The 20,568-nt window shown below is 46.8% G+C and overlaps 1 protein-coding gene across 1 annotated transcript in view; it reads right to left on the bottom strand.

Moving 5' to 3' along the window:
- Positions 1-1,217, bottom strand: part of LOC134350352 (uncharacterized) — a 39,182-nt gene extending 37,965 nt beyond the window's left edge. The window contains exon 1 of the mRNA XM_063055429.1: positions 907-1,217. The gene's annotated coding sequence lies outside the window, so the exon portion shown is untranslated. The remainder of the gene's footprint in view (positions 1-906) is intronic.
- Between the last annotated feature and the right edge of the window lie 19,351 nt (positions 1,218-20,568).

Below are 20,568 nucleotides of genomic sequence, written 5' to 3'. Positions count from 1 at the left end.
TATTTTAAAGGAAAAATTTGATTTGGATTCCTCTCTGAAGGGCATCAGAGTGGATTATTTCCTTCTGCTTTGCAACAGTAAGACTATTCTCTCAGACCTCACTCTCTGTCTTTTTCCCTCTCTGTCCCCCTCGACATCGTTGGTTATGTTAGTCCCTCTGTGCTCCCAGTCTGGGGAGAAAATGGGGAAGTCTCCTCTCAGGCTTGGAACCCTTCAAACAGATTTAATCTTGAATGCAGGAGGCAAGTTTTCCATTCTATGTGTCACAGACCCACGCACTCATAGAAACCAGACACAGACACACACACAGACACAGACACAGACACACACACACACTCACACTCACACACACTCACATAAGCACATACATGAAGAAGCTAATGCACACATTCTAATACTCAAAGACCTAATGTTCAGTAAATGAGATCCAGCTTCCTGAATTGCGACACAGGCAGTAGTTTGGATAGAGCCTGGGTGCGGTCAGGAGCAGCCAGCAATGCTGCAAAAAGCACAGGCCACGAGGCTGAATCCACCCTGCCTTTTTGAAGCAAAAAGTGGCCCAAATCCACCCTAAAAGCCCCCTTAACCCTCGGATCCTGAATGTGTTCGACGCGAATCCCAGTCTAGTCACTTGAATCTAACCCTGAGCTTTAATTCCAACATTTTCCCTCGCCGCACACTGATAACCCCCACAACCAGCTTCTAAACATCACAGTATCACCGAGGAACGGTTGTGCGGCCCTGAGCACGTGAGGAGGCGTTACGGCCCTTGCACTCTTGCCTTCGAGGCACCTCTCTGGGAAGTGCAGCCAGCCAGAGGCACGAAACCCCAAGGTAAAGGGGGATCAGGCTGCCAGTAAACCCAGACAAAACAGTTCAGAGTAAACCCCCTCAATCTCTACTCACCACTCAGTCCTGCTGAGATGCCCTTCAATGAAAATTCGCTCCTTCTCCTCGTCTGGGAAAGGCTGGGCTTCTAGATAGCCGGAGAAACCATAGATCCAAATGGTGGCTAGAAGGTGACTTCAACCCCACAGCCTGTAACTAACTGTAAAATCTGTGTTGTTGCAGCTTTTATACCAGCTTCAGTGATGGGAGGGGCATATTTCTAAAAGGCAAGTGGATGGAGACATTAAGTCCATCCCTCCAAATGCAGGTTCTACAGAATAATTCCTACACGAGGTTCCAGGGCACAGAGGGCTTGATTGAAGATTCTCCACTGAGGCAGGGGGGCATCCTTGGTCTTCAGGCTGGAGCCCACTTGGTTGCAGTCAGAGCAGAAGCGTCTCCCTCCCACCCAGTCCCAGGCACTTGCATCCGCAGTATCACTGCAGTGGCATCCAGCTCGTTATCAGCCTCGCCGCAGATGACAGGCTCTGCTCAACAGTGCGAGGCTGCTTCTCTCTTTAGGGCAGGGAGGCGCATTAATTAGCTACGGGCAGAAATCACTGCCATCTGCAAGCTAATCCAGCAGCACAGACCGGCGCAGCGGGAGGCACCTGGAGATCCTCGGTGCCGAAGCTCGCGGTTTCGGGCCGTCCTGCCAGTTTTTAGGAGAAGGCAATAGACTGACACCGGACCGACTTGAAGGATGGGGATTGTGTGGTGTGGATTTGTGGGCTCACTCCACTGGAGTTCGGGGTCCTGTCGCTGGGGGGGGGGGGGTCGGCACTGAAGATCGGAGCCCGGTGGTCAATCACGAGTCTTGACATTACAACTGGATTGCTGAAGCCTGGAGACTGGAGGTGCAGAGGCCTGGAAGCTTGCTCTGGAACTGGAGGGCTCATTTGTGTGTGTGTGTGTGTGTGTGGGTGTGTGTGTGTGTGTGTGTGTCAGTGTGTATGGGTGTGTGTGTGTATGGGTGGGAGGGAGGATTGGGGCTTGTTTTCCTGTCGCTGTTTCGTTGTCTGTTGTGTCCTCTGTTGTTCTCCTGAGCATTGTGGGCATGCTACCTTGGCCCCGGGATGTGTGGCGACACTTGGCGGGCTTCCCTGGCACACCATTTACACAGCCAGGACTTGAGGACCTGAGTTAGAGGGAAAGTTTGAATAGGTTAGGACTTTTTTTCCTGGAGCATAGAAGAGTGAGGGGAGATTTATACAAAATAATAAAGGGTAAATGCAAATAGACTTTTTCCACTGCTTAAGTCTCAGATTCCATGTCAACAATTGCCCTTTTCCCGAGACCCACATCTCCATCCCCCTCAACGGGTTGACCTGTTCCATAACTTCACTTCTGGAAGCCTGCTTTTGGTCTCCAGACTCTGCCCTGGGCTCCCCAGTCAGTGGGGATTGAATCTTTCCATAGACTGTCTGTACCGCCAGTGGTTATTCTCCGCGCCCCAGGGCCCATCCTGTGTGGACAGCTTGCTGCCGTATGCGTGGAGCTGAGGAAAGGTGAGTGGGTTCGAATCTGTCGTTCACGAGAATAGACCATGCAATACAGTTACAATCGTACTCAATGCATTACGTAGAGTTCTATTCAATTTCTTAAAACCTCCAGCACCATTGCCACTCGTGTGGCCCCCTGGAAAGGTACGCGATGACAGTAATTGTGGGGCTTCCTCACCTCTCAATCATTGTTGGAGTCAGACTCTATGGCCCGCTCCCCATCGCCCTTTCTTGTAGAGAGAAATTATTCCCAGGACGATCAGTTCACCATTCACTCCCCTTCCCACTGAGAAGTTCACCAAATTCATGTCAGGAACGCTTTAGTATATAAATGCACTAATAGACAGCCAGGTCACCAACAGGGCCTCTTCCACTGATAGGTCTTTATAATATATTGTACTTATAACCATATAACCATATAACAATTACAGCACGGAAACAGGCCATCTCAGCCCTTCTAGTCCGTGCCGAACTCTTACTCTCACCTAGTCCCACCGACCTGCACTCAGCCCATAACCCTCCATTCCTTTCCTGTCCATACAGCTGTCCAATTTAACTTTAAACGACAACATCGAACCTGCCTCAACCACTTCTGCTGGAAACTCGTTCCACACAGCTACCACTCTCTGAGTAAAGAAGTTCCCCCTCATGTTACCCCCTAAACTTTTGCCCTTTAACTCTCAATTCATGTCCCCTTGTTTGAATCTCCCCCACTCTCAATGGAAAAAGCCTATCCACGTCGACTCTATCAATCCCCCTCATAATTTAAAAAAAAATTTAAATTGTACAGAGTATTTGCTTACCAACAGCAAACTTTTCTGTGAGCCAAGACACAGTTCCTTTGGTGAGAACCTTCCATCCAATCAGAGACCGATGAGCTCTCTTCGCTCGCTCACCGTTCCCTGGTCTGGTTTGACAGCTCACTGCCTGGGATGTCCAAGTTTCTCGCCATAACAAGCAAGGTCACTGCCAATACTTTCCACTGTATCCCCGGAGTGGTCGCTGTGATCCCATAAGCTCAGCTCACCAGTGGTCAGGGACAGCTGCGGACGTGAGTAAGCGTGAGGGAGTGAGAGAGTGAAGTAAGGAAGGAAGGGGGGGGGTTGGGGCAAGAGGGAGTAACGGGGAGAGAGAGAGAGAGAGAGATGGGGTGGGGAGAGAGGGAGTAAGAGAGAGGGGAGGGGGGAGAGGGTTAGAGAGAGAAAGGGGAGAAAGAGAGAGAGAGAATGAAACAGAGAGGGAGAGAGAGTGATGGATAGAGGGATAGAGAGAGCTGTAAAGAGGGAGAGGAAGATAGATGGAGAAATACAGAGAGACAGAGTGGGTGAAGAGAGGGGGTAGGTAAATAGAGATAGAATGAAACGGAGAGAGATTTGCAGATTTGCAGCATCTGCAGAACCTCGTGTGTAGAGAGAGATGTATGTCTTTGCTGCTCTTCAGTTTTCTGTTTAGTCGGCATTAGCTGCAAACGTGCGAATGAGAGCGTGAGAGTAAGTGAGAGAGAAAGAGAAGGAGATAGAGAGAGACAGAGCGAGAGAGGGCAGAGAAAAACAGAGAGTGAGAGCAAGAAATATAAAAAGAGAGTGAGTGTGTAAGAGAGAAAGAGGGGGTGTTTTATCTATTTGGTGCTGCTTGATTTTCTATTCTATCTTAGGACACCCCAGGGCAGTTCATTAATTTGGAAATGTAACCTCTATAACAGGGATAGCAGCTGTCAAATTGTCTCCAGAGTCCCCAAGGCAGAAATGGGTTAAACTCTATGTGGGTGGAGGGTGAACAATAGCCGGGACCCCAGGGATAAACTCACATTTTCCTTTAACTGATGCTGTGGGATCGCCTGCATCCACTGTGGAAGGTCACATGGGCCGTACAACAGGTTGGCTCTTCTATTCAATCCCATCACACCCAGCCGTGCTGGGCTCCCCCTACACCACCGTCACGGGCTGGAGCAGGACTCAGATCCACAACCTCCAGATCCCGATCCATGATCCCCCTCCGAGTCACAGACAACACTTCTACAGCCAGTGATTTGTCCCTCAGAACAATAATTCCAGTCCATCAGTGAGCCGGAATCAGAACCGGTTTACTCTCACTGCCTTACGTCGTGAAATGTGTTGTTTTGTGGCACTAGCATAGTGCAACACATAAAATATTACTATAAATCACAACAAGAAATATATAATACAAATAAGTAATGCAAAAAGAAAACAAAATAGTGAGGTAGTGTTCACGGGTTCATGGACCATTCTGGAATCTGATGGTGGAAGGGAAGCTGTTCCTAAAACATTGACTGTGAGTCTTCAGGGCTACGAACCTCCTCCCTGATGGTAGTAACGAGAAGAGGGCATGTCCTGGGTGATGGGAGTCCTCAGTGATGGATGCCGTCTTTTTGGGGTATCGCCTTTTGAAGGTGTCCTCGATGGTGGGGCTCGAGGCTAGTGCCGGCGATGGAGCTGGCTGAGTTGACCACTTTCTGCAGCTCTCCGCAGCGGGCCGGATGGTGGCGCAGGGGCATCAGCACTGGACGTAAAGGCAGATGGTTCTGAGTTCAAACCTAGCCAGGTCACGACCTGGGCAGCAGTATCTGTGCGGAAGAAAGGCCTGGCAATCTTCTTCCATATCTCGCCATGAAAGCCCGAAGGACCCTATGGGGTCTACGAGGTCACGAAGAGCCAGACTTGACTGAACAACAGGCAGCTTTTCCTGATCCTGTGCAGTTGTCCCTCCATGCTCCCAACGACACCTGTGTGGAAATTTGCTAGATTTTAGTGACAAACCAAATCTCCTCAAACTCTTAGTGAAATACGGCCGCTGTGATGCCTTCCTTGTGATTCTCTCAATATGTTGGGCCTACGATCGTTCCTTAGAAGTTGACAGAGGGGTCAGACTGAAAAAGGACCCGAGGGGCGATGTTTCCACACAGAGGATGGTGAATGTCTGGAACGAACTGCCAGAGGAAGTAACATAGAAACATAGAAAACCTACAGCACAATACAAAGTTGTGCCGAACATGTCCCTACCTTAGAAATTACTAGGGTTACCCATAGCCCTCTATTTTTCTAAGCTCCATGTACCTATCCAAAAGTCTCTTAAAGGACCCTATCGTATCTGTCTCCACCACCGTTGCCATCAGCCCATTCCACACACTCACCACTCTCTGCATAGAAAACTTACCCCTGACTTCTCCTCTGTACCTTCTCCCCAGCACCTTAAACCTGTGTCCTCTTGTGGTAACCAATTGAGCCCTGGGAAAAAGCCTCTGACTATCCACATGATCAAAGCCTCAAGTGGTTGAGACAGCGATTGTGGGACGAGCTGGATGGGTAATATTGTCAGCATGAAATTGTTCAGCCAAAGTCACTTTATCCATGTTCATTTGCTCTGTGACTCGATTAAATAATCCATTTTGAATGTAGAATCACGTATAAATGATGCAGGACCATTATTGAATTAGCTGGTATATTTTGTCCAGTTTCACCGGTTCCCGTGGTTGAGATAATCCACTCACAACAATATTAAGTGCAGAGTCTAATAGTTGTGGTCAGAGAGAAAACTGCACAGGGAAAGGGGAACTGAAAGATGTCCTTTCATTGCAAAGCTTCAACAGATGAAACACTCATACCAGAGTCTGTGAGCTAGTATCTGGGCAACGCCAAGCCACACCTCCCTTGGGAACAGCTACTACTACTACTACGTCGACTCAGGCCTACGGGGCTGGCGTCGGGCACGATGATGGACTCTCCACTTCTCCCTCTCCCTCATCAGTGTGTTCAGTTCATCTACATTAGCCGCGCCACTGTCTTCTAGGAGCGCGTTGACCATAGTCTTGGGAGGGCGCCCAGGGTTCATCCTCCTGTGCTTGGGCTCCCATATGATGACTAGGCTGGCAGGTAGCTCGGGGTGGCATAGACAGTGCCCTGCTAGTTGCAGTCTTCTCACCTTGATTTTAGTGGAGAGCATCGGTAGGTCGTTATAGAGCTCGATGTTCGTCATGTGCTGTTGCCAACTCACATAAAGAGCCATCCGGAGCATTCGTGTATAGCAACCATCTAGAGACTTTCGCATCGTCTTGGTGAGTATCCCTTGGGAAAATAAGTCAAATGTATCCTGATGGCTGAGGTGCAGATGTGGGGAAAAGGAGACTCTGGTCTCAATATATTCAGAGAAATGGGGTCCATCAGATAAAGTGACGGTGCCTTTAGTGTGCTTTAGCGGAAGGATCATCTAACAAGGGCACCACAATGATGTGTAAATATAAAAACAAAGAGATAATACTGAGCCTTTATAAGACACTAGTCAGGCTGCATATGGAGTATGGTCAACAGTTTTGGGCCCCATATCTCAGAAAGGATGTATTGTCATTGGAGAGAGTACAGAGGTGGTTCATGAGGATGATTCCAGGAATGAAGGGGTTAACATATGAATAGCGTTTGGCAGCTTTGGGCTTGTACGCACTGGAATTTAGAAGAATGTGGGGGGATCTCATTGAAACCCACTGAATGTTGAAAGGATTAGATAGGGTGGATGTGGAGACAATGTTTCCTATGCTGGAGGCAACTCGAGGGCACAGCCTCAAAATTCAGGGGTGACCTTTTAGATCAGAGGTAAGGCAGAATTTTTTTAGCCAGAGAATAGTAAATCTGTGGAATGCTTTGCTGCGGACTGCAGTGCAGGCCAAGTCCCTGTGTATATTTAAGGTAGTTGATCGTTTTCTGATCAGTCAGGGCATCAAAGGATATGGCGAGAAGGCAGGTATAGGGGGTTGAGTGGGATCCGGGATCAGTCAAGATGGAATGACAGAGCAGACTCGATGGGCTGAATGGCCGAGTTCTGCTCCTATGTCTTATGGTCTTACGTGTTTTAATCCAGGCAGCAACCTGGTACATCTCATCTGTACCCTCTCCAAAGCTTCTACATCTTTCCTATAAAGAGGAAGCCAGAACTGAACACAATACTCTAAGTGTGGTCCAACCCAGGGTTTTATAGACCTGCAACATTACCTCGTGGCGCTTGAACTCAATTCCGCGACTAACGAAGGCCTTCTTAACAACCCTATCAGCTTGCTTGGCAACTTCTATGGACGTCGATCCCAAGATCCCTCTGTTCCTCTACCCTGCTAAGAATCCTGCCGTTAACCCTGTATTCTGCCTTCAAATTGAACCCCCCCAAAATGCATCACCGCACTTTTCCAGAAAAATATTTCTTATCATGTTTAGTAGCCTCATGTGCTTGTCCAAGGCTTTCCGAAAATACGTTTTGAATTATTGCTTGGTCTGCTTGGAGAACAAAACTCTCTCGGATCAGTTGAATCCTTTTGCCGAGACTGACAGCTGTCTGGTGGCTCAGCGGGAGCTACTTTAATCTAAGAAGCACATGAATAGGTACATGGAGGGGGCTCTTTCCTTATCTAAGAAAAGGTCTACTGGCATTGTAGAAGGTCCTGAAGAGGCTTAGGAGAATGATTCCAGGAATGAAAAGGTTAATGTTTGATGGCCCTGAGCCTGTACTCACTGGAGTTTAGAAGAATGGAGAAGACCTCATTGGAACCTATCAAATATTGAAAGGCCTATATAGAGTGGATGTGGAGAGGATGTTTCCTATAGCGGGGGAGTCTAGGACCAGAAGGCACAGACTCAGAGTACAAGGATATCACTTTAGAACAGAGTTGAGGAGGAATTTTTTTTAGCCAGAGGGTGGTGAATCTGTGGAATTCATTGACACAGGCTGTGATGGCCAAGTCATTGGGTATATTTAACATGGAGGTTGATAGGCTCTTATTTAGTCAGGGTGTCAAAGGTTACGGGGAAAAGGCAGGAGATGGGGATGAGAGGGACAGTAAGCCAACTATAATGGAATGGCGGAGAGGACTCAATGAATCAAATGGCCTAATTCTGCTCTATGTCTGATGGTCTTAATTGGATCATCACTGGGTCATCCAACCTATTGTCCCAAATCTACACTACATCAACTCCACACAACTAATTTAATGCCCCGCAGGAGAAGAGTAACCACAAGTAAATCCGTCTAGGAAGAGGAAAGGAGACACTTTGCCCCGAGCTCCTAATAACTAAGTGCAAACTATAGGAAATCAATCGAGTTTAGCAGCCAGATTGATGGAATACACTTAATGGAAGGCAAGCTATCTGATATACAGCAGTTTTCACGTTATAGGCTTCAATCTCTTCTGTAGATGCCTATTCCCTATTATGTTAATTACATTTGCAGAAAACTGCTTTCGTGCACAATGTTAATTAAAGCGCATAGCTCCAGATTGAAGAAACTACCCATACATCTCCCCTTTGAGATTTTCAGAACCAACATCAGAATTAGGTTCATTACTACGGACAAACACTCAGTGGCCACTCTATTAGGTACATCCTTCATCTAATAAAGTGGTCACTGAGTGTTTGTCCGTGGTCTTCTGCTGTTGTAGCCCATCCACTTCAAGTTTTGATGTTTTGTACACTCAGAGAAGCTCTTCTGCACAACACCGTTGTCTGTGGTTATTTGAGTTACTCTCGCCTGCCTGTCAGCTCGAACCAGTCTGGCTATTCTCCTCTGACCTCTCTCATTAACAAGCCGTTTTCTGCCACAGAACTGCTGCTCACTCGTTTCTCCAACCATTCTCTGCAAACGCGAGAGATTCTTGAGCATGAAAATCCCAGGAGATTAGCAGTTTCTGAGAAACCACCCCATCTGGCACGAACAATCATTTCACCATCAAAGTCACTTAAAATGCATGCCGTCCATGGACCCCTTGCTTAATGGTATTGGTCCATAGCACTAAGAACATAGAAACATCAAAAACCTACAGCACAATGCAGACCCTTTGGCCCACAAAGCTGTGATGAACATGTCCCTACCTTAGAAATTACTAGGGTTACCCATAGCCCTCTATTTTTCTAAGCTCCATGTACCTATCCAGGAATCTCTTAAAAGACCCTATTGTATCCGCCTCCATCACCGTCGCCAGCAGCCCATTCCACGCACTCACCACTCTCTGCGTAAAAAACTTACCCCTGACATCTCTCCTGTACCTACTTCCAAGCACCTTAAAACTGTGCCCTCTCGTGCTAGCCATTTCAGCCCTGGGAAAAAGCCTCTGACTATCCACACGATCAATGCCTCTCATCATCTTATACACCTCTATCAGGTCACCTCTCATCCTCCGTCGCTCCAAGGAGAAAAGGCCGAGTTCACTCAACCTATTCTCATAAGGCATGCTCCCCAATCCAGGCAACATCCTTGTAAATCTCCTCTGCACCCTTTCCATGGTTTCCATGTCCTGTAGTGAGGAGACCAGAACTGAGCACAGTACTCCAAGTGGGGTCTGACCAGGGTCCTATATAGCTGCAACATTTCCTCTCAGCTCTTAATCCTACAATTGATGAAGGCCAACGTTGAGAACCTCTACTCTAGACTATGTCTGCATGCTTTTATGCATTGAGTTGCTGCCACATGATTGGCTGATTAGATATAGTAGCAGTTAGCACGACACTGTTACAGCTGGGGCCATCAGAGTTAGGAGTTCAATCCCCACATCCTCTGTAAGGAGTGTCTGTACCTCCTCCACTGGAACACGTGGGTTTTCTCCAGGTGCTCTGGTTTCCTCCCACAGTCCAAAACGTACCATGTAGGTTAATTAGTCATTGTAAGATAGTCCTGTGATTAGGTTAGGGTTAATTGGGGTTGTGGGGAGGCTTGGGCAGCATGGCTTGAAGGGCTGGAAAGGCCTTCCCCACACTGTATCACTAAAGTAACTAATTAATTAACTAACGAGCCGGTGTACTGGTGTACCTAACAAAGTGGCTGCTGATTGCTTGTCGTGAAGTCTGTTGTTTGCGACAGTAGTACAAGCAATATATAAGATATGCTATAAATTATAATCAAAAAATGCATGTAAAATGAAATAAAAATTCAGGTCATGCAAAAAGAGAGCAAAAAATGGTGAGACGGAGTTCATGGGTTCATGGGCCATTTGTGAATCTGAGGGCAGAGGGAAGAAACTGTTCCTAAAACGTTGAGCATGTGTCTTCAGGCTCCTGTACCTCCTCGTTGATGGTAGCAATGTGAAGAGGGCACGTCCTGGGTGAAGGGGGTCCTTAATGACAGGTGCCCCTCTTTTGAAGCATCGCCGGTTGATCACAGGGAGGCTAATGTCCACGATGGAGCTGGCTGAGTTTACAACTTCCTGCAGCATTTTTTTCCGATCCTGCGCAGTGGCCCCTCTATACCAAGTAAGACAACCCATCAGAATGGTCTCCATGGTACACCTGCAGAAATTGCTCAAATCCTCGGTGCATACCAAATCTCCTCAACATCCTAATGAAAGCCTTTGGAGCGGCAGCAAGGATCTGGGTTTTATAGAATCGAGCCAGAATCGGGATCAGGTTTACCACTGACGTATCATGAGAGCTTCCCGCAACATCTTGAAAACTGCAGTCTGGTTACAGACTCATCCTTCCAAATGCAGCAGCAACTTTGGAAATTAGACAGGTTGTAGGTCTCAAATGCAGAAATCAATTAGAGAGCGGGAACGAGACTGTAAATCTTAAATAAAAGCTGGAAGTGCTGGTTATATCCTATGGATCAGATCATCTTGTAAATTATGTCTGTACTTTTTCAACATTATTTACATCTTTCCTGTAGGTGAATGACCAGAACTGTACACAGTACAGTACTCCAAACTAGACCTCACTAATTCTTATACAACTTCAACTTATCATCCCAACTCTTGCACTCAATACATTCATCTATGAAGGCCAATGTGCCAAAACCTCTCTTTACGATCCTGTCTACCTGTGATGCCACTTTCAAGGAACTAGGGATCTGCATTCCCAGATCCCTTTGTTCTGACATATTCTCAAGTGCCCCACCATTCACTGTGTAAGTCCTCTACTGGCTTGTCCTGCCAAAATTCAACACCTCACATTTTCTGCATTAAATCCCATCTGCCATTTTGCAGCCCATTTTTTTCCAGCTGGCCCAGATCCCTCTGCAAGCCATGATAGTCTTCCTCACTGTCCACTACACACCCTAATTCTTGGTGTTAGCTGCAAATCTGCTGATCTAATTTGAATCTGTATTAATGTAACGAGTTATTCACGGTTTAACAGATGCCTTGCATATTAACAATCAGATACTTATGTTTGGAGATTTAATCCATTTGCACACACTTAATTCTAATAATAACTTATTCATAAAGCACTTTTCATACAGACGATGCAGTTCAAAGTGCTTTAAAATTGGATAAAGCGCAAACATGAAAATAAATGACAAAAAGATGTTAGTTAATCGCAAGGTTAAATAAATAGGTTTTGAGTTGGTGTTTAAGAGTGTCAACTGATTCTCCATCTCCAATAAGTTTAGTTACTGAATTTAGGAGCGTAGTTCAAAAAGCCAACCTGCCAATTATCTTTTGAGGGAGAGTGCTTAAGTTTGGGAGACCGGCAGAAATTCTCTCCCCTCTCCAATATCAGACTGCAGGAGGAGTGACCGAATTTCACTCGACAGGTTGCTAACAACATTCTTGTAGCTTGACTCGGTGAGACAACGTTTGTCTGGGCAGCTTACTGCATGTATTGTAGGAATGAAGAAACAGCCCCAGTAGACTGCCCATGCACATTAAGCTTAACTACAGCGTTGTGTTGATAGCAACCCAAGCAATGGATGATGGCCTGCTAATGATGACTGGTTACGTTTGTTTTGTTGTATAATTTACTATTAATTTATGGCTCCCTTCCCCTCTCCTCACCTGCCTGTCATCTGCCTGATATACTTCCTCCTCTCCTTTCTCCCACGGTCCACTCTCCTCTCCAATCAGATTCCTTCTTATTCAGCCCTTTACCTCTTCCACCTATCACCTCCCGGCTTCTCATAAACACAAGAGGTTCTGCGGATGCTGTGGAAATCCAAAGTAGCTCGCACAAAATGTTGAAGAAACTCAGCAGGTCAGGCAGCATCAATGGAAAGGAATAAACAGTCAATGTTTCGAGCCGACACCCTTCTCCAGCACTGGCATGGAAGGGGAGAGATGCCAGAATAAAAAACGGTGGGGGGAGGGGGGAGGGGGGGAGGAGAATGAGAATGAGGAGGAGATGCAGGAATGTGACAGGTGAAGCCAGGTGGGTGGGGAAAGTAAAGGGCTGGAGAGGAAGGAGTCTGATAGGAAAGGCGAGTGGACCATGGGAGTAACGGAAAGAGGAAGGGACCCAGAGGGAGGTGATAGACAGATGAGAAAAGGGAAGAGACCAGAGTGGGAAATAGAAGAAGAGGGGAGTGGGAGGAAATTTCTTTTACCTGAAGCGAAATCGATATTCATGCCATCAGGTTGGAGGCTACTCAGATGTCATATAAGGTGTGGCTTCTCCACTCTGAGGGTGGTCTCATTGTGACACAAGAGGAGACCATGGACTGGCATGTTGGAATAGGAATGGGATCCAGAATTAAAATGTTTGGCCATGGGAAGTTCTGTTTCGGGTGGATGGAGTAGAGGTGTTTGACGAAACAGTCCCCGAATTTATGAAAGGTCTCACCAATGTAGAATAGACCCCATTGGGTACACCGGGCGCAACTGACGACCACAGCAGATTCGCAGGTGAAGTGTTGCCTCACCTTGAAGTACCGCCTGGATGTCCTGAATGGAGATGAGGGAGAAGGTGAATGGGCAGGTGTAGCACTTTGGCCGCTTACAGGGATAAGTGAGGGAGGAAGATTAATGGAGAAAGATGAATGGACAGGGGAATCACAGAGGGAGCGATCCCCGTGGAAAGTGGAGGAAGGGAGGTAAAGAACATTTGGTGGTAGGATCCATTTGAAGGTGGCAGAAGCTGTGGAGAATGAGTGGGATGGGGTGGTGGGTGAGGACAAAACGGAATCTATCATTGAGGAAGAAAAATTCTTGTCCTTGCCTACCACCCCATGAGCTTCCAGAAGCTTCATTCCCCCGCTCCTACCCACCCATCTCCCCCCTCACCTAGTTTCACCCATCACCTGCCAACTGGTACTCCTTCTCCTCCCCCCACCTTCTTATACTGGCTTCGGCTCTCTTCCTTTCCAGTCCTGGTGAAGAGTCTCAGCCCAAAATGTGGACTGTTAATTCCCCTCTGTGGATGCTGTTCCAATCCAGCATTTTGTATGTGTTGCACTGGATTTCCAGCATCTGCAAAATCGCTCGTGTCTAATTAGTTAATTTATGCAATTTATGTTAATTTATGTTAATCTGTGCTAATTTATGCTTTAAGTGATCTACATTTCTCATATCTGCACTGTGCTGCTGCTGCTAATGGCGTTTATACCCTGGACGTGCAACAATAAACTTTAATCTGGAAACATCTTTTCATCATAGTGTTGAATGGTGAAGGGAAGTAGCTATTCTTGAACCTGATGGTGTGCCTTGTGAAGTATTCCCAGAAACTTCAGCCATCTCTGCTCTGCCCATCCCTGCCAGTATCCTCCTCCAATCCATCTGAGCAAGCTCCTCTCTCATACCTCTGCAATTCCCTTTATTCCATTGTGATACTGATACATGTGAGACATGTCCTGACGAAGGGTCTCGGCCTGAAACGTCGACTGTACCTCTTCCTAGAGATGCTGCCTGACCTGCTGCGTTCACCAGCAACTTTGATGTGTGTTGTTTCAACCATGTGAGTTATGCTTCTCCCTCTCAAACTGCAGTATGAATTAAATCATATTATGATCACTGCCTCCTATGAGTTTCTTTACGTTAAGCTCCCTAATAAGATCTGGGTTACTACACAACACCCAATCTAAGATAGCCTTTCCCCGAGTAGGCTCAGGCACAAGCTGCTCTGTAAAGCCATCTCGTGGACATTCAACAAATTCCCTCTCTTGCGATCCGACACCAACCTGATTTTCCCAATCCCCTTGCATATTGAAGTCCCCTATTACAATTGTGACATTATTCTTATTACATGCCTTTTTCAGCTTCCTTTGTAATCTGAACACCATATTTTGGCCACAGTTTGGAGGCCTACATATGACTCCCATAAAGGGATTTTTTACCTTTGCAGTTTCTTAACTCCACCCACAAAGATTCAACAATCACTAACGCTATGTCACCTCTTTCTAAATTCCATCTCTTACCAATAGAGACACACATGCAACAATAAAAACAACAACCTTTGCCTTCCTGCCTGTCCTTATGATACAAAGTATGTCCTTTGATGTTAAGTTCCAAACTATGGCCTCCTTTTAGCAATGACTCAGTGATGCTCACAATGTGGTTTTGATCACTGCGGTGTCCGCATTAGATCGCTCCTTCTGCTAAAGCACGCTAAAGGCAGGATTACTTTATATGATGGCCCCATTTCACTGAATATATTGAGACCGGAGCCTTCTTTTCCCCACATCTGCATCTCAGCCATCAGGGTACATTTGACTTATTTTCCCAAGGGAGGTGTGGCTCGTCCTTGCCCAGATACCAGCTCACAGACTCTGGTTTGAGTGTTCCACTCAATCCATCTGTTGAAGCTTTGAAATGAAAGGATATTGTCTCAACATCCTTCTGTTCCCCTTTCCCTGTGCAGTTTTCTCTCTAACCACAACTATTAGACTCTGCGCTTAATATTGTTGTGAGTGGATTATCTCATCCATTGGAACCAATAAAACTGGACAAAATGTACCAGCTAATTCAATAATGATCCTGCATCATTTATACAATTCTGCATCCAAAATGGATTATTTAATCGAGTCATGGAGCAAATGAACATGGATAAACTGACTTTGGCTGAACAAGTTTATACCGATAACATTGTCCATCCAGCTCGTCCTATGGTAGCCATCTCAACCACTTTTTCTGGCAGCTCATTCCACATGCTCACCACACTCAGCGTGGAACCATTGCCCCGCAGGTCCTTTTCAGGTCTTACCTCTCTGTCTACACCTCCGAGGATCTATTCTGGGCTCAACATAATGACGATAAGACTTGGGCGCTCAGTCTTGGGCTAATCAGAGTAAGTATCTGGTAACTTTCACTTTTCGTTCTTATTTCTTCATTCCTCACCTGTTAGGGCATAGTAGTGTAGTGAGAATGGCTCCAAGGGGCAGTGTTTTTTGCTGTGCGTGGGATGTGGGAATTCTGCGTGACCTCCAGTCTCCCGGAAAAACCCATCTGCACCAGGTGCACTGAGGTGCACCATCTGAGAGAAAGTATACAGGAAATGGAGCTGCAGCTCAGACGGGAGAATAAGGAGGTGATAGACTGGAGCTACAGGGAGGTAGTCACTCCTAGGTTGCAGGAGACAGGTAACTGGGTGACTGTCAGGAGAAGGAGGGGAAATCACAGCCATTGCAGAGTACACCTGTGGTCATTCCCCTTGATCATCTGTGTTCGTCCATCGTTGACGTCGATGAGGACCTCAACACCATTATGATGGTGTCGAGACTAGCGCGTGATTTGGGTTTAAGTGAGGGAGAGTTGCGCAGCGTCAGCCTCACTCTCTCTTCCCAATTCCCATCTGGATCCAGTGGCAAGACAGAGTCTAGACGGCCGGAGATGGGACTAGGCGCAGTGGATGACCAGGACGTCTTCTGTGTCTTGTCCTGCTCTACATGTTCCACGACGCTTGCAGAGACCGCCTTCTTACCGTTGGACCTTCCATTGGTCTCGTCCGCTCAATCCGCCGGAGTCTGTCTTCACATGCTGGGATAGACAACTCCCTATCTCACCGAGGGTTTGAGACCCGTCGGCTACCCTCACCTGGTTTAGCCGGCTTGTCGAAGCCATTGCCCAGGGTGTGGCCGCTGTCGCATGCAAACAGCTACGGGGAGCCACAGGTGAGAGCTGAGAGCCAGGTGGGGACCGAGGGTGGATTAATCGCCCTGAAAAGGACGTGACATGTTCCCCCACCAGAGGTGCTACCCCTCCCTGATGCCCCATACACTCCTTGATCATAAGTTTATAACTTTAGATAGTGTTGAATGGGATGACCCATTGGGGGGTGGGGGGCAGGGGGGAGCCACAGTGACCGGGTCTCTGGCATTGAGTCTGGTGCTGTGGCTCAGACAGCAGAGAAGTGAAGAGGGCTACAGTGTTGACAGGAGATTCCTTAGTCAGAGGACCAGAGATGAGATTCGACGGGTTCTATAGAGACATTCAGATGATATGTTACCTCCCTGGTGCCAGGATCAGTGATGTCTCGGATCAGGTCCATGGCAGTCTCAAGGTTTTAACATTACCTCACAGCTCCTGAACTCAGTCCCATGGTTGATGAAAGCAACACATCATACACCTTCTTAACAACATTGTCAACCTGCGCAGCATCTTTGAGTATCCTGTAGACACGGACTCCAAGATCTTGCTGATCCTCCACGCTGCCAAGAGTCTCACCATTAGTATTATATTATATTAGATTATGAGGACACGCAGTCCTCTTTTATTGTCATTTAGTAATGCATGCATTAAGAATGATACAATGTTTTTCCAGAATGATATCATAGAGACACATGACAAACCAAGACTGAAAAACTGACAAAAAACACATAATTATAACGTATAGTTACAACAGTGCAAAACAATACCGTAATTTGATAAGAACAGACCATGGGCACGGTAAAATCTCAGAGCCTCTCGAAAGTCGCATCATCTCACGCAGACGGTGAACCTCCAGCGCTGCCAACTTGCCAATGCAGCATCCCGGAAGCATCCGCCCACAGTCTGACTTTGAGTCAGTTCGAAAACTCCGAGCCTCCGATCAGCTCCCCGACACTGATGCACTGAGCACCATCTCTGCTGAGCGTTTCGATCCTGGCCCCGGCAACAGGCAATAGGCAAAGCCGAGGATGTGGGGCCTTCCCCTCCGGAGATTCTCGATCGCGCAGTGGCAGTGAAGCGGGCATTTCAGAAGTTTCTTCAGATGTTCCTCTGTGCTTCTTCACGTCTGTCCCCATCAAATCAGGACTGTGCATCGCACCCTACTTCACAGATACGAAATCAATTCAGAATGGCCGCGCGCACTGCGTCGTGCTGTCATCTTCTCCACAACCAGTCTACAACCACTCTTTGTCTTCTGTGGGCAAGACTCTTGGCAGCGTGGAGGATCAGCAAGATATTGGAGTCTGTGTCTACAGGATACTCAAAGATGCTGCGCAGGTTGACAATGTTGTTAAGAAGGTGTATGATGTGTTGGCTTTCGTCAACCATGGGATTGAACTCAGGAGCCTTGAGGTAATGTTAAAGCCTTGCGACTGCCAGAATATTATATTCTGTCTTCAAATTTGACCTACCAAAATTAACCACTTCACACTTATCTGGGTTGAAGTCCATCTGACACTTCTCAGTCCAGTTCTGCATCCTATCATTGTCGTGCTGTAACCTTTAACAACCTTCCAGACTATCCACAACACTCCCAACTTTTGTATCATCAGCGCACTTACTAAACCACCCTTCTACTTCCTCAACCAGGTCATTTATAAAAATCACAAAGAGGAGGGGTCCCTGAACAGATCCCTGCCGACCTCCTACAGCCACCCTTTGCCTTCTGTGGGCAAGCCAATTCTGGATCCACAAAGCAAGGTCTCCTTGGATCCCATGCCTCATTACCTTCTGAATGAGTCTTGCATAGGGAACCTTATCAAATGCCTTATTGAAATCCATATATACTACATCCACTGCTCTACCTTTATCAATGTGTTTTGTTACATCCTCAAAGAATTCAATCAGGCTCGTAAGGCACGACCTGCCCTTGACAAAGCCATGCTGACTATCCCTAATCAGATTATGTCTCTCCAAATGCTCATAAATCCTGCCTCTCAGGATCTTCTCCAACAACTTGCCCACCACTGAAGTAAGACTCACTGGTCTATAATTTCCTGGGTTATCTCTACTCCCTTTCTTGAACAAGAGAACAACATTTGAAACCCTCCAATCCTCTGGTACTTATTCCGACCCTACTGATGCAAAAATCATCGCCAGAGGCTCAGCAATCTCCTCCCTCACTTCCCACAGTAGCCAGGGTTATATCTCATCCAGTACTGGTGACTTATCTAACTTACTACCTTTTGCCTTCCTCTCCACAGACTCAATGTGCAAATTAACATAGAACATAGAATAGTACAGCACATTACAGGCCCTTCGGCCCACCATGTTGTACTGACCCTCAAACCCTGCCTCCCAGATAACCCCCCACCTTAAATTCCTCCTTATACCTGTCTAGTAGTCTCTTAAACTTCACGAGTGTATCTGCCTCCACCACTGACTCAGGCAGTGCATTCCACGCACCAACCACTCTCTGAGTAAAAAACCTTCCTCTAATATCCCCCTTGAACTTCCCACCCCTTACCTTAAAGCCATGTCCTCTTGTATTGAGCAGTGGTGCCCTGGGGAAGAGGCGCTGGCTATCCACTCTATCTATTCCTCTTATTATCTTGTACACCTCTATCATGTCTCCTCTCATCCTCCTTCTCTCCAAAGAGTAAAGCCCTAGCTCTCTTAATCTCTGATCATAATGCATACTCTCTAAACCAGGCAGCATCCTGGTAAATCTCCTCTGTACCCTTTCCAATGCTTCCACATCCTTCCTATAGTGAGGCGACCAGAACTGGACACAGTGCTCCAAGTGTGGCCTAACCAGAGTTTTATAGAGCTGCACCATAACCTTTAGGGAATCCTGTACAAGGACTCCCAAGCCCCTTTAGGCTCAGAAGTTTGAATTTTCTCTCCATTTAGAAAATTGTCTACCCTTTCTGTTCTTCTGCCAGTACACTTTCAAACACTGCATTCCATCTGCCATTTCATTGCCCATTCACCTAATCTGTTTAAGTCCTTCTGTAGCCTCTCTACTTCCTCAACACTTCCTGCCCCTCATCCTATCTTTGTATTGTCTGCAAACTTTGCAACCGAGCCATCAATTCCATCATCCAAATCATTGACATATAACGTAAAAAGACTCCTGTGGAACACCGCTAGTCACCAGCAGCCAACCAGAAAAGGCTCCTGTTGTGTCTGTGCAACTACATATCAATTAAATAAAAGCACACACGCAGGGGAATGCTTTAATCGGTGTATTCACATTGCAGCGAGAGAAAGAGTGAGAGATGAATGTGAGTTTTTCAGTCTTCTCTTGTGACTGAAGCTGTGCTGCCGGCACCCGAACCGGAAAATGTGTCACAACTCAGGTCATACTTGGGCCTTGCAAACTACCACCACTGGTTTCTCCCAAACATTGCTACAGTGCTGCTCCCACTGAATGCAGTGTTGCAAACGGGCAAAGTGGAAGTGATCAGAAAGACGTTAAAGAGCGTTCAAGGAAACAAAGAGACTAATAATATCAAATCAACTGCTCACCCATCATGACCCATCTCTGCCCATCAGACTGGCATGTGATGCATCCCCTTATGGCATTGGTGCTGTTTTGTCACACACTATGAAAGATGGATCTAAATGTCCGATTTTGCTTGCTACAAGATCACTGATGAGCACAGAATACAACTATGCACAGATCACCGAGAGGCACTTAATCCAATGGGGAGTAAAGAAGTTCCACCACTACCCCTACAGACAGAAGTTTATGCTAGTGACAGATCACCAGCCACCTGTGTCCATTTTCAATCCCAGGAAGGGAATTCCAGTAACACACACCAGATGCTGGGGCAACTCAGCAGGTCAGGCAGCATCTTGGAAAAGAATACAGGCAACGTTTCGAGCTGAAACCCTTCGGCAGAACCAATCTCTAACTGTGCTGCAGAATCTACTTTATTCCGTATTTGAATGCAAATCATGAGTCAGAATCAGCTTTCATAGCGTGGGCATATGGCATGCAATTGTTGTTATGTGACAGCAGTACATTGCAATACATAATCATAAAAAACTGTACATTGCAATATATATATGTTAAAGGAAATAAATAGTGCAAAAAGAAGAAACAAGTGGTGATGTAGTGTTGATGGGTTCAATGTTATTTCAGAAATCTGGTGGTAGAAGGGAAGAAGCTGTTCCTGATTCATTCAACATCTGTCTTCAGGCTCCTGTACCTTTTCCCTGATGTTAGCAATTAGAAGAGGACATGTCCTGTGTGATGGGGATCCTTAATGACGGATTCTGCCTTTCCGAGGCATCACTCCTTGAAGATCTCCTGGACTCTGGGTAGGCTAGAGCCCATGATGGAGCCGACTGAGTTCAAAACTTTCTGCAGCTTATTTCAGTCCCGTGTGGTCCCCA

The sequence above is a fragment of the Mobula hypostoma genome, chromosome 8 (assembly GCF_963921235.1).
Source record: "Mobula hypostoma chromosome 8, sMobHyp1.1, whole genome shotgun sequence".
Lineage (NCBI taxonomy): Eukaryota > Metazoa > Chordata > Chondrichthyes > Myliobatiformes > Myliobatidae > Mobula > Mobula hypostoma.
This window is presented reverse-complemented; position numbering and strand designations above follow the sequence as displayed.